Here is a 14,634-nt window from a genome sequence, read left to right on the forward strand (position 1 = left end):
AGAGACGGAAGGTTGGTAGGGTGGTAATTAAATAATCAAAGGAACGTACCTACGTGGGTCTTGGGTGGTGTCGAGACGAGCCCACCTCCACACTTGCCCGGAACCCTGAAGGTCCATGTAGGGGCCTTAGCCGGGCTCAGTCGCATATTCAGTCCCGATGGTCTCAACACCCCCTTTCCCTCTCGGGGCCGCATCCTTGAAGACAGTGTGCACTGTGGGAATGGGGCGCAGAGCTGCATCCCAAGGATGGGAGAGGGTGAGGGGCCCCCGACCGTCCAGGGCCCACTACGCTCAATGACAGCCTCCCACAGGAGGCTGGTGGAGGTGACTACAAGTGTTCTACATCCAGATGAGTCTCAGTGTATCAGATTTCCCACGGGGCTCCCCTTCTCACATTCTTCCTGAAAGCCTGCTCATGAACAACTAAGACACACTGGTTAGCAGGCGTGGCCTAAGTCCCCCCATACCGACTTCGAAGCACGCTCTTTCATTGAATGCGACACATTAGTTATGCCAATGTCCCTGTATAATGACAGCTTATGGCTAAAAGCCAACAAAGAGACATAAAAGAATGGCATTCATTTCCATTGAATGTTTCTCTATTGATTAAACTCAAAATCTTTGGTCTTTGGTCCCATGAGCCACACTTCGACCATCCAATTGCCGTATGTGAAACATATTCAATATGGCTGCCACACCAGGTAGGTGACCGTATTGGACAGGGCGGGTGCAGGATGCCGCTCCTCTCCAAGAAAGCTCTGTTGGGCAGCCCATCATCACAGGGTTTTTGGTAACAGCTTGCACTGTAAGTCTTCCGTACAGCAAGGAAAGCTGGGCTCGATGAGCAGTGTTCCTATTGGCTGCAGGCAGCACAGGTTGAGAAAAAAAATACTCAGAACTCTGCCTCACGGAGGCTGGAACTCCCACCCACGGTCCCACTGTTAACTCAGCAAGAGGAACTGCCAGCCTCCGCCCCACAGATACTCATTTAGCCTAGGAAGAGAGCCAAACAATAATAGTAATTGTAATAGCGGTGATAATTATAGTTAATGTCATGCAAATTGCTGGAAAATGAGTGCTATAAAAAGACTAACTCCGCAACGCCGCAAATATATTTCAGCTAAGGGCTTGTACGCGATTGCAGACCAGTTTAATCTCTCTCCCGCATCTGCCCCTTCCAGGCTATCCCCTCCAAGGCAGCACCTCTTATCGCCCCTCGTTTCTCTCCGCACTTGTACCACAGACATCTGCAATGTTGTGATCACAGGAACAACCGCGTTCGCTGAGTACGTACTACGTGCTGGGCACCGAGACGAGGGCCTCCACACACCAGTCCGTTTAATTCTGCAGCAGCTTGGTGGAGCAGATACCATTAGTAACTCTACTCTTAAATAAGAAAGGAGCTGCTCAGAGAGAAACAGCAACTTGTTCACAGTCACACAAAACGAGAGAAACAGACGAGACAAGAACTCCCTCAGGGTAGGCCACGGCACCCATCCCTCATCACCAGTGCCCGTCCTACATACCTAACAGGCTCCATAATGATGATTTTTAGATTCTAAAGAAAATTCGGGTGACCTTTCAGAAAAAAAAAAAAATGCTACTCAAAAATAAAATTTAATTTCTGACCACTTTACGGACCTGAGCTTACAAAACCACAATCTACACATTTCTTTCTATGTATCATAGCTTGGCATTTAAAGCATTAAATTACTGTTTAGAGTCTTAAACCTTATTCTGCAGCCCAATCTTCTCTCTTGGATTCATAAAGCAACTCAACCAAGGAAATGGTCCACATTTCTGTTGATGTAAGCCTTTCATTTGGAGAGTCCCCTCAAACGCCCACTGTGTTCAATGCAGAATACAAAAAGCACCCAGAAAACTTTAAATTGGATCTGGGAATGGGGTGCACCATTTTTAAACATCCATCCCAGGTAATTCTGATACAAGTTGCACATATTAAGAGGTATTGAATATCATAATTTTTACTCCCCGTCTATAGGGAGGAGTTGCTTCCCAGAAGAGATGGTGCACCTAGCGATATGTATCTCTGCCCCCCATGGGTCTCTGGGACTATGGAGAGCAGTTCTCACCAGTGAACATAAATGGGTATGGTTTCTGCTACCTCCAGGCAAGGTGGTGCTCATGAAGCAGGTTGCTTTCTCCCCCACTTAGCAGTTCTTTGCTGACTTGATGAAGACTAAGATGGCAGCCTTAAGAGTTACTTGTTAAAGATGGCAGACCATAGGATGGAGGGACAGTCTGTCCTTGAATCATGTCTTTGGAGAAGAGTCACCCCCAGCCAGGAATATTTAATTTCAAGTTCAGCTGAGGTTGATTTTAATTTCTTTTACTATGAAGCCCTGAGTTTTGAAAATTTATCTGTTAACATACCTAACATCATTTTAGCTAATACACAGAGTTGCACCAGGATGAGTGTTGTCATAGGAAAAAAATAAAACACACAAATTATCTACTAACAGAGTAGGGTAGGGGAACAGGGCACGATGCATCAGATATTGGAGTCAGAAAACTTGTAGCCTGTAACTATGCAGTGGCAAGGAATTTGAGAAGCTACCATCTGCATATGATAGAAAAACAGACCATGTAGCTACGAAGTCCAAAAGCTGAAAATGGTCAGTGTTCTTGTATATTGGCTATTATGTGGTTTTTCCTGGAAAATATTGCCTCAAAAATTATCTCAGGTAGGAACTGCCTGGTGTTCAAAAAGGCTCAAAAGAGGTCTGCCCATTGTGTGGTCCGCCACCTTTAACAAGTGGCCTCAAAGCCGCCATATTAGTCTTCATCGAGTCAGCGAAGGGCTGGTAAGTAGGGTACAAGGTTTTGGAGCATTAGAAATCCTGAATATTCCTTAACCCAGATATTAAGGAATATGTTTGAGAAAGACTGAACATATCAGAACACCAGAAGAATTCTCAGATGAACAAAAATAACAGAGTCCTGATTAAGGTGTCATCTCTCCCACCAACTGCTTCAGTGGTCCCCAGGTGACACTTCTGACGTGAGAGAAAAAAGAGCAAGCAGGGTGTTAGGGTCCCTTGTAAGAGAACGTGGAAGCACACGGGCCTGTGGGACAGACTAGAAACCAAGGGATCAGAAGCTTCCGAAACTCTGGAGGAAACGGAGCTGCCAAAGAACTGCAAGTTCACATCGAAAGCCTTTGACGAACGTCAGACCTCCAACCACGTGGTCCGAAAACAACAAGGCGGGTTTACAGAGAACCGTCCTCCCACGGATGGAGAGGCACAGAGGCCGCACAACTTTCCCCACTCAAAGAAGCGCCACATAGATGACATTTAGGATTGGAAGGGTGACAGAACGTGCCACCCCAAAATGTGCCACTTTGGCAGGAGGGTTATTGGAAGCCACAGAGAATCGAAGACAACAGGTGCAACCAGGGGCAGGGGTCTGACCCCCATGCCTCTTTGCTTCCAAGAGATGAAACCCCATGGGAGAGACCTTCTCCCTGTACCTGGGAGAAACACACATTCTAGGGAGAGGAGACTGGGGACAGGAAGTCTGTGAAACCTTGTTAAACTAACCCTTATTTTCCCTTATTCTCCCGACATATTCTAGTTACTTGCCCACAACTGCCTGTGTTCAACCCACCTGTCCCAGCAGTAAGCCTGGCCACTTCCCAGCTTCTCCTTCCTTTAGCAGGGTTCCTGCGGCACAGAAAACTGACATTAAATAAATCCGTGGTTCCGTGTCAACTTGATTCTCAGGCCTGTGAGGAGAGCCGGCGGTATGACAGGTGAGCCATCAACTCAAGATTTTCCAAAAGCCTAAATGTGTAGAACATCACCTGTGGGGTGTGTTCAACGCAGAGTACCAAAAAAAACCCGGAAAACTTTAAATGGGATCTGGGAATGGGGATCACCATTTAAAACATCATCCGAGGTAATTCTGATGCAAGCTTCACATATTAAGAGGCGTTGCAAAATAGTAAGCAACGGAAAATGAGGTGGTTCTTATTAAATATTAAAACTGTCTAATTAATTTAAGAATGGCAATTGAAATTAAGTGGAAGATATGTCTTGACCTTCAGTTTTTGTGATATCACCTTTTTGATACCATCAATACCATAATAAAGATACAGACACATAAACATATTTAGGGCTTAAAATGTTTCAAGGCAAACACTAAGGGTTTTAAAAGGGCTATGTGACTTTCAGGCAGGAATATATCCATCAAAAAGCTTTTCCAAGGGAAAAGAGGAAAATTATGCTAACTTTAAAGATGAATTATATCATTTTGTAGATCCCCGTCCAATGAAGCATTGAAATAGCACAGGCTGAACATAAAGCCGGATGAGGTATTATTTAGAAATGTCCTTCTGAATTATACTTATTCAGTGTGGAAAATGGTATCTATTTCCTAGAAGACAGTGTGCTCTAGAAGATAACATATATGTTGTTTGAAGTTTGTAAGAAATAAATTTTTCCATAATAATGAATGAGTAATTTATGCCTGGCAAAATGACTTTGTAATCGCCGAATGGAGATAAAAGAGAAATGTGATTATCCTAATTAATGATGACGCTACAGCGGTGCCTCTGGAGCAGCATGGGGCGTGTGCGGGACTTAGGAATACTATGTGGTTATTTGAAAAACGCTGCTGATTGTGAATTATTAGCAGATATGTTGATGTCTTTGCAGTCGCAGCCAACTTGCCGTTTGGATGCCCTCGGGGATGGCATCTGGGGGACGCACTGAACCGAACCGAGCCGGTCCTGCTGCATCCTGCGCCGGGCAGCTGCGTGGAGCGGAGCCAGTGAGCCTTCCCTAGGGATGCTGGTTCAAGCTAAAACGCCACCTGACTCTAAAATGATACCATGTGTTAGAAGCTGTGTCCTGAAAGCCTTCAGTGAAATCTAATTCAGGGAAAACAAACAAAAACCCACCATAGATTTTAGACTCTACCTGAGCCAGTACAGAATTCAGGTCTGAGTATTTTCTCATGAATTAGAAATCGTCAGGACAAAGCAAACGAGGGGTGAGAATAAGGGGTCAGCACTCCGGTCGCGAACATGACAGCAGCGCAGGTGGCTTTCTTCTTCTTTCCTCCTCTTACCTGGGAGAGGGGCAGGTGTCCCGCCGTGGCTTCTCTGGGGAGCGGAATTGAGATGGCATCACGCCCACGAGTGAGTTGCTGCCATCATCCTCCTGCAGGAGAGGGGCAGGAGGGGCCAGGCTGGACCTCTGGGCTGGTGGGCGCACAGCCTGTCTACGCCCAGCTGCTCTAACACGATGCTGAGAACTCCATGTCCAAGGGTAGGGTCCACGAGGTATGTAGACAGACCCTTCCGCTGGAAACAACAGTGCTGGACAAGATACATATTAAAATAAAATTATTTCACCAAATATTTGTCAATACCACGAGGATTCCACAGTGGCCCAAATTAAGTAAAATCAGTAGAGTTAACGTCAACTCTCGGGCTTTGAACCCAAGGGCATTTTTCAAACCCAAGTGACTTGAGCTTTATATTTTTCAGAGCAGTGAGGAAGGTTGAGCAGGAGAGGAAGGCTGTGGCCCCCACACTCGGAATCTCCACAGGACGGCAGCTCCCTGGGACGCCAAGGGACGCATCTCAGTGTGAGGGCAGAGAAGACCTGTCACTCACAAAGGAAGGGAAGGGAAGGGGTCCACATTCACTCATACCCCTGGGTTGCTCTACAGATACTTCGTGCTCGGTGCCCCTGGTCACGGGCGGCTCCTGCCGGGGGAATGCCTCTGACACTCTCCGTACCTGGGTGGTCACAGTAAAGCCTCACCTGTGCTTTATCTCAGAACCCCAGCTGGCCACGAACACAGTGACCTTGCCTTGTCAGAGGCAAATTCTCTCTGTGAGACCCCACAGCGCCCCTCAGCAACGCCTCCCAGGAAAACTTAGCGTGTAATGTGCGCTCCTACTTAATCACCGCGAGAAAGATGAAACAGCATGTCGTGCCCCCAACTATAGTCGAGAGCCCAAACTGAAGAACCTCCAGATATTAGAATGATCATGCCCAAATACGAAATGGTACATGAAAAGTATTTAAATTAACAAACGTAAGTGTTTAAATATGAGTCAAGACCAAGAGTCTATTAGAAAAGCGAGTTTGAGAGAAACAATAAGGGACCAAACAGAGTATCTCCCCAGTGAAAATCAATAAGTAGAATTGAACACTTACTGTCTACATTTAATCACAGATTAGACGTATTTAAAAAGAGAGTAGGAAAACCGGAAAAAGATTTGATGGCACTTGGTCTTAGCCACAAAGCCGAAAAGAGACTGGAAGAAGGTTTTGAAGATTGTGCCCCAAATGCAGCCCAGGAAGAGAGCGTTTGAAAAAGAGTCCGGAGAAATCCAAGGCCAGGAATGAGTCGTGCCGCCCTCTCCCGGGTGACCAGCCTGCGGACGGCAGACTAAGGTAGGGCTTCCCAGCCTCAGCAGCCCCGCCAGCCCGTCCCTCATCGTAAGTCCTTTTCTGTGTCTCTGTTCACAGCCCGTAGTCTGTCTCTCTGGAGGATCCTGACACGCACACAGGGAGACCCTGTCTGACCCATCGCACTGCCCCTGCCTTTCCTGAGCTCCCAGTGTTGTCCATTTCGGGGAAAACCGCAGAGAAATGCAAGCTCCCCTCCCCTGAGGTCCAGGGCTACCCTGTCACCCTGGCCCCTGATGGGCATTCGGGGACTTGCCGTGAGCTCTACAGGTTTGTTCTTCGCCCTCATGCGATGGCACCCGTCTGTGCTGAGTTCTGTCATCTGAGGACAGCTCACATCCTGAATCCACGATGTTTAGTCTCATGGAGAACCTGGCCTTCTGATGGCTCACAAAGGTGTGTCTTGTACTTTCATCTTGTTGTTGTCCTATTATTAGAGTGGGAGAAAGCATCCCAGCTGTCCTGCTCCCCGCAGATCCGATGTCCCCAGTCTTCCTCCCGTGAATGACCGGGAAAGCTCTCTCCATCCACTCTGCCGCTCCACACCCAGGGGCTCCTGCCTTGTCGTGGCTCGAACGTGGAGATGATCGCGGTGCTAGTCCAACAGCTCAGGAGTCAAGATCGTCCCTGTACAGGGACGGAATTATGGCTCAATGTGTCAGATTTGAGGTCAGAAAAAATATATATAATAATCATGGAAAAAACTGGGGAAGAAGTATGTTTTCCGCCTCTTTCGTGGAGCTGATTGCAGCGGTGTTGTGAGGGATTGTGAGGAGGGCCGAATGTGGGAGTGACAGAGAAGGCTGCACTGTGGGCACCTTCTAAACCTCAGTGTTATTGATCATTAAGATTCCCATGGCCTGAGGGGAGACAGGCATTCGATGAGATCTCCTCTAAAACCTTCCGGCCTGATCGTCTTTGAATTCCTTCAGATCATCCTGGGAATCCAAAACGGGAAAGGCGGATGCTGGTTCTGGAGACGGAATTCGCTCTGCTGTGAACATTCACTCATTCCACTCTTACTGCCCTATTTCAGACGTGGATGATCCATTCCAAGATTGTCGTGAGAGCCTGAGAGGCCGCGGAGGGGCGGGGTACGGAAGAGGAGGGAAGGGGAGAGAGAGAAGCCAAACTTCGATTGCAAACCTCCAGGGGCTCCCATGGTTGACAAATCAAAATGAATTTAAGTATCTTCTTAGGAGGACGGCAGGCACGGTCTCTGCGCGGGTTCCTGCAGGCATGCACCCTGTGTTGGAGCTGCCACGTCAGAACTGCCTACCTGGGTGGATATTTTGCTTCTGCCTTGTTTTATGAACGAGTAATTTGCCTTTTTGGATAACTTTTCCATAGAATGCATCAAAGCCCCACTTACTTCTTGCCCTTGTGCTCGTATTTTAAGTCAGTTTGATATGCCAGACTTGTTCTCTTTCCAGAACCATGAAATACATCGTCCTACGCATTTTTTTTTTCTGGTTGAAGTTTTCATAAAACATAATTTCTTAGCATCATCCTTTTCAGTGTAAGGAGAGGCAGTGACTTCAAAAGGAATTTTAAATAATGGCTGGAGAAAATTTCAAAACAATACACTCATGAGGATTCGTGAGAAATGTAAATAACTGTAGGCATGAGAATTTTTAACATGCTAAAGCTTCATAGAAACGGTTTGAAATGATTGATAATTAACTATGTCTGCCCAGTGCTCAGGGAGAATATTTAAGATAATTATTTTTAACAACTTCATGATAAAATCATTTCAGGGCCGGGCCCCGCGGAAAGCAGCTCGCCTTCATCTCTCGGTCAGCTCTGGATCTTGCTCCATGACTGTGTCCAATTACTGACCAGTTGTTATAACCAAATGGTTCCTCAGGTTTTGCTTTGATTTCTCCCGGCTCCTCCCCGAGCATCCTAAACGGACCCAGTGTCAGAGCAGCGGAGGGCGCGGAAGTCCCACTACGCAAGGACATCGGTGAACTTCAGGGACGCAGGAGAATAACGGAGGGACAAAGACCACACATGCCATTACAGAGAACGACAAGACTTACTGTCGGCCAATCACCTGCCCATTTACACCAACGATTCCTGCGGCTACGTGTGCACGTGGGGTGTGTGAGGGAGGGGATGTTGACAACTGTCACCCCCATATTTCAGAAGAGGGAAATGTCAGGTAACATGGTTTCTCAGCCCATCAGAGGACCACAGACGGGGATGAGACAATAGGAACAGACCTCCCACTGCTCTGGAGGATGAAGGTCCAAGATCCAGGCGCTGGCAGATGGGGTGTCTTCTAAGACCCTCCTCATGGAGGATGACTTTTTGCTGTGTCCTCTCCTGGGGTCTCTGTTGTAAGGTCAGGAACCTCATCATGGGGCCATGCCTCCTGACCTCATCCCCCCCAGAGGCCCCATCTCCCGACACCAACACTGAGGGTTAGGGTCCAACATTAGGGTTAGGGACCTAAACACTCAGTAAGTCCATAACACAGGATCGAGATCAAAGAACAAGAAACTTCCGGAGTCCACATCCCTAAATACTGAGATGCACCCTTCTTGAATGACATGTAAGTATTGCCATATTTTATTAAAACCTGAAGTGCCCTCACTAAATCCTAGAGTGGTACATATTCATGTGCATTTTACGTATTTCAGTACAAAATGGGTGACTATTCACTTTATCACTTTGTATATAATTGTCATTTTATTTTTTTCTTTTTTGTTGTTTATTTCTATTTTTATTTAAATTCTAATTAGTTAACATTTAGTGTACTGTTTGTTTCAGGAGTAGAATTTAGTAGAATTGTCATTCTAATCGCCTGTTTGCTCCAAGATTCTTAAAAGACTTCAAGGCAAAGATTACACTTTATTATGAGTGTCTCCCAAAACTCATAATAACACTTGGCCCGAGGTCATAGCTTAATGACGGTTTAAAGAGTGAAGAATAGCATCACATTCTTCCATTCTTCCATGAGCTCAGGTCAAGAAAGGTCATGGTGCATTATAAAAACTCTTTCAGATCTGGAAGACCAAAAGAAGTAAGATTCGAGCCTTCATGGTATTCCTTGTTCTGCCCCTTTTCTCACCTGAAAAAATCCAACAAAATCTGACAAAGTGTGCCTTCCATCGAAGCCATCCTGACCACCCACAGGTCACAGCCATCCGTTTCCAGGAGCAGACGCAGGTCATTTCCAAAGAAAGGAAATTCAAACTGCGCCATCAGATGGCCTGTGCTGTCTTATACATGGGTAGGTACCTTTGCTTTCTCCGTTAGACTCTAAGGTCTTGCGCGTTTGGGGGAGCCTGACTGTTTTTTAAGTCCAGCCCCGTGTCATTTCTTGATGCGCAGTTGGTATTCTGTGAATTCCCTAAAATACGGTGCTCGACAAATCTTCAGAGATAAACATTGTGGAGAGACAAGTAAAAAGCATATTTTAAAAGGAATAGAAGTCGGTGTCATGATGGAATATGAGTGAAAAAGAAAATGTGACCCCAAGTCCGGTGAAGAATATCCTATATGGATCCCACAAAATATCTCTTCGTAAAGGTGATAAAAAAAGGTCCATTGATTAAAAGAAATTGGTTCCATGGCTCATCATAGCATCTCATTGATTGAAAGGTCTTCCTTGTAACGGTGCCTTTCAATGAAACACCCATCACGCATTAGCCTTTCAACCCCAGGATCCTGGAAAGGCTTTTCTTGCTTATACTACTTGGTCATATGCCCCTGTCCATGACATTTAATTAATTGCATCTATTGAATGTAGATTTGGGGTTTTCTAAAAATAGAGAGAAAACCATTACAAAAACAAGACATTCCTCCATGCAATATGTAACAGAATTTAACCCTTCGGTCTGTATACCTGGATTTATGTTAGCAAACTTGATTATCTCTGATAAATGGATTTATACAAATAGATAAGTTTTAAATTTAGAACATGTATTGTTTGCATTGAGATATATTTAGAAGCTATCATAATATGTTTGTTTAATCTAAGAATGCATCTTTAAAATAGAATATTTTAATGTTTTAAAAGATGAATTAAAATAATACAGAAGTCTGTAAATACGGAAGTTAATATACTAAGAAAAATTCAACAAGGTTTTGCCATTAGTGACAAGCAATCAATGCATGTTTTAACAAATAAGCAGCAAAATAAATGAACATTTATTCAAACATAATCTTTATTTCCAGCTACAAACTTGTGTTACTTTTGTAAGCAATAGAAGAAAAGGCAATACTTTTTAAATAAAATAAATGTATTTTCATTTTTAACAAAATACCTACACAATTTTATTTTTCACTTAACAAATAAAATCTATGAATTACAATGGTTATACTAAAAAAAAAAAAAAAAAAAAAACAACTGTATGCTCTTTTATGCCATGTCTCAGAAAGATAAGTGACCTTTCCTCTCGACTGTCTATATTTTTATGTAAATACCTTAACCCTTCCAGAAGTAAGATAAATGATTAGCATTTTAATTTAGGTTAGAATTTGAAACTAACTGAAATAAATTTTATTGCAAATTCTCAAAAGGAGTTTAGAAGCACTCAGATTCAATCACACTCAAGTCTTGACAGTGTTTTTGCATTAATATATCCACTCTTTCAAAATAGGGTTTAATGAATTCACAAGTTTGCAAATGATTGCTGATCTTAATGGAATAATAATTTCAAAGAAAATCCTCAGCTATTCAAATGTCACTCATAAATATAGCAGAAAGAATTATAATGGAGGAGATAAACAGAAAGTTGTGGTCATAAAGTTTATCTACAAACTTGATAAGGACGAATCCATTAGTGGTAGAGGATTTTGATTGTGGGCTTGCCCTGCATGTGGGAAAATGCTGCGGCTGATAACGCCTTCCTCTCGCACTTCCGTAATTGATGGCCGTATCTGGTCCCACCGTGACCACGCACAGGCAATGTCTGGATGATGGCAAACAAGTGGCTGGAAATCGAAATAATTAGAAAAATTATTTTGACTGCACAACCTTTTCAAAAATGTGTGATATATATTTTCATTAGCTTAATATTTAATCAGAATTTTAACTTCCATGAATCAGAAAATCTCCGATGCGCTCACTAGAATAGCATTTCGGGTATGATTGGAAATAAACCAAACATTGTAATTCACAACCAGTGGGGAGGGCGAAATCAAATGACAAGTGATAACTCAAATTTCTGTCTAAAATGTCCCTGAATATGTAGAAGACAGGCTTGAATGACATTAGAACTAACCTTGTCGAGGTCCTCTGGCATTCATCAGACAGGTCTGAACGTGTCCTAAACTTTCCAAATGCACCAGTTGGAATGCAGGTGGAGGGAATGGTGCCTTCTGCTTGGTAACAACTGACTCACGGAACTCAGACTGGACAGAGGAATGCCAGAAGTCTACAGGCGCTGCAGTCCCAAACACAGGTGGGTCGGCACAGTGTTCATGGGTTCAAATAAACCAACACATACATCTCAGGAGCACGTGACCCCGTGGATTTCTTCACATGCTCCTTCATTGATCTGGCCTAGTCACCGAACACCTGCTCCAGGAAACACTGAAGAGCCCAGGAGATTGTGGCTTAGAAGGAAGAATTCCGCTGGATCCTGTCTGCCCGTGGTCAAGACCCTGTTTAGGGGACGTCACGTCTCGTGCACGTCCCGACAAGGCAGAGGTGAGACCAAACGTGGCTGCAGGAAAGCTGGACACAGAAGCTGTCAGGCCATGCAGCCTGGAGGGGTTGGCGCTGGGGGACACAGGCCAGAAGCTTGAGGCTGCAGAGAGCCTTGGAGGCTTGGGAAGCGGGTCAGTGGGGCACTGACACATTCACAGGCAGGCCTCCTCCATGCAGACCGGCTACGTTAGGACAGAGTAAAGAGCCATCCGACATGCAAGGAACACAAGCCACCGTGAGTAACGTTTATCTGTGAAAAATAAGCAAGTACATTTAGGCCTTTCTGCCCCTCAAGCTCCAGACTGTCAAACTTTCAATTCGAAAAAGCAGATCAGGATCCGAACCTGCAGTCATAAGAGGGTCTGCTCCGCGAGCGCATACACTTCAGACCACGTTGCTCAGTCCTTTCCCCCCGGCACCTGGACAGCCCCTGAGTCCAGCAAGCCCACGCCAACCGTCGTCAGTCAAAGCGCTAAATGAAGGGCTGACTTGTTGTTCGTTAGTAAACAACAGCCATGCGGGAAATTTACAGACAGACAACAAACCAAGAGCTGGCAGGCAAAGGGTTTCACCAACAATGGACAAAAGCCACCAGCCGTCTCTTTACGGGAGAAAAAGCAGCTCAAACCCTCTCGTAACATATGGAAGAGGCTCAAACTAGGCAGAAATCAGGTACATGCAAACTGAGATTCAAAAGAAATTCCGTTTCAGACTCACCGAATGGGCACCATTTTAGAAACACGATCATATAAACTTCTGGTGAGGACATGGATCGTGGGAGCTCTAGGGTCCTGTCGGTGAGAAATCAAACTGGAAAGACGACTTCAGGAAAGCGTTTGACATTATCTCGTTAAGTTACATAATTGTGTCTTCCCGCACGGGGACCTACCGCACAGCACCTGCCCTCCTCGGCACATGCCCTGGGAATGCTTTGCACAGGTGCACCTGGAAAATTTCTAAGAAGGGTCAGAGCTGTGCTGCTTATAAAAGAAAAAAAGAAAAGAAAAACACAACTGGAAACAGAGTAGGTGTTCATCCACAAATATGTACATAAGCGGCAATCAAGATTTCTACTAGTCAAGTTTATGCCACACAGCAAGTGCCCTCGTCCACACATAACATGACTGGGTCAGAAGTCCGTGTGCGGCAACGTGGAGAAGCTCCCAAGACGCACGCGGTCAGAAAACGTTCTTACGTGCCTAATAAAAATCTCGCACGATCTTAGAGAGGCACACCACCCGTCGAAGACAACTATGGAAGACTCGTAAAGAGAGTGCCCCCCTGCCTGGGGAGATCAGGGTGGGACAGGGCCGGAGATGCCCGGGGACGGGTAAGCCCACGGTGGCTGTGCCGGGTGCAGTCACTGATGCGCCGGTGCGTTATGACGGACACTCATGATGCGTACGCTGTTCAGTAGGTACTCACATGGCTGAGCGACTTAAGCGACTCTGAGCTTGGGCCGCCCACCTCTCGTGCTTCGCTCACCCAAGTGCCCGCCGGCGCATCTTTCTTCTTCTCCCACTGTCATCCGGTTAGTTCGCTGTGGTCGAGCCCCTGGACCGCCCAGACACACTCAAAACGTTCCCCATCTTGCATGTTTTAAAAACAAGCCCTGGCACTGCCAGTAAACCTCAGAATTGATTGTGCCTTTCTTCAAAGGTCGTTGAAGGGTTTCGTGCCCCACAGAACACACGCAAACATTTCCCGCGGCCACCGAGACCTCCGGGATCTGGGGCCTCCTGCTCTCCAGCTCCCTAACCCCAGCTCTCTCTTCCAGGTGGCCCACGATGCAGGGGGACCCTTGGAAAGGCAGGTGGGCACCTGTCCGCATGGCGGCAGAGGCAGCTGCGTGGTGGCGCGGCACGACGTTGCCTCTGGTCCCTCCTTGTTACCGACCTCTAGGAGTTGTCATCTCCTTCCTGCTGAGTGCTGGGTAACAGTCCCTACCTCAGGGGGTTGTGAGGCATTAAATGAGGTAAATATTTGTAAAGTGTTTGGGAAATTTCTGTGGGAATGTGCGAGCTCTCTGTGTCTGCTGCACAAAGTAAGCAGTGTGTCTCCCACTCTGAGTGCTGGGGGAGGCCTAGCTCAAGTTCAGATCAAGCCTCACCAACTCTGCACGGCTCCCTGTGAGTTCTTGGGCTCTCCCAAGCCTGCCCACAGGCCCTCACCCTCCACAGCTGGTAGAGCCTTGCTCCATAGTTATCTGTCTCCCGCTCTGAGTCCATAATCTCTTTGAAAGAAGGAATCTTATTTTTCCTTGTATATTTTTTAAAGAAGGAATCTTATTTTTCCTTGTATGTTTTTTAAATGTCCTGGTGTTGTAGGCGTTCCTGTGGAAAGACTGAGTGAATGGTAACCTGGGAAGTGAAGGGTGCAGGAGGCATTACAGGGCAAGAGCCTGAGGGAAACCGATAAAATGCCTATGGCGTGAGTCAGAGCGAGCCCTGGGTGGTCCGTCTTGCTAGGAAGGTGAGAGATCTCTGTGTTGGAACAAGCTTGCTCCGTGCGGTGAGGGCTGAT

This window comes from Mustela nigripes, chromosome 6 (genome assembly GCF_022355385.1).
Source record: "Mustela nigripes isolate SB6536 chromosome 6, MUSNIG.SB6536, whole genome shotgun sequence".
NCBI lineage: Eukaryota > Metazoa > Chordata > Mammalia > Carnivora > Mustelidae > Mustela > Mustela nigripes.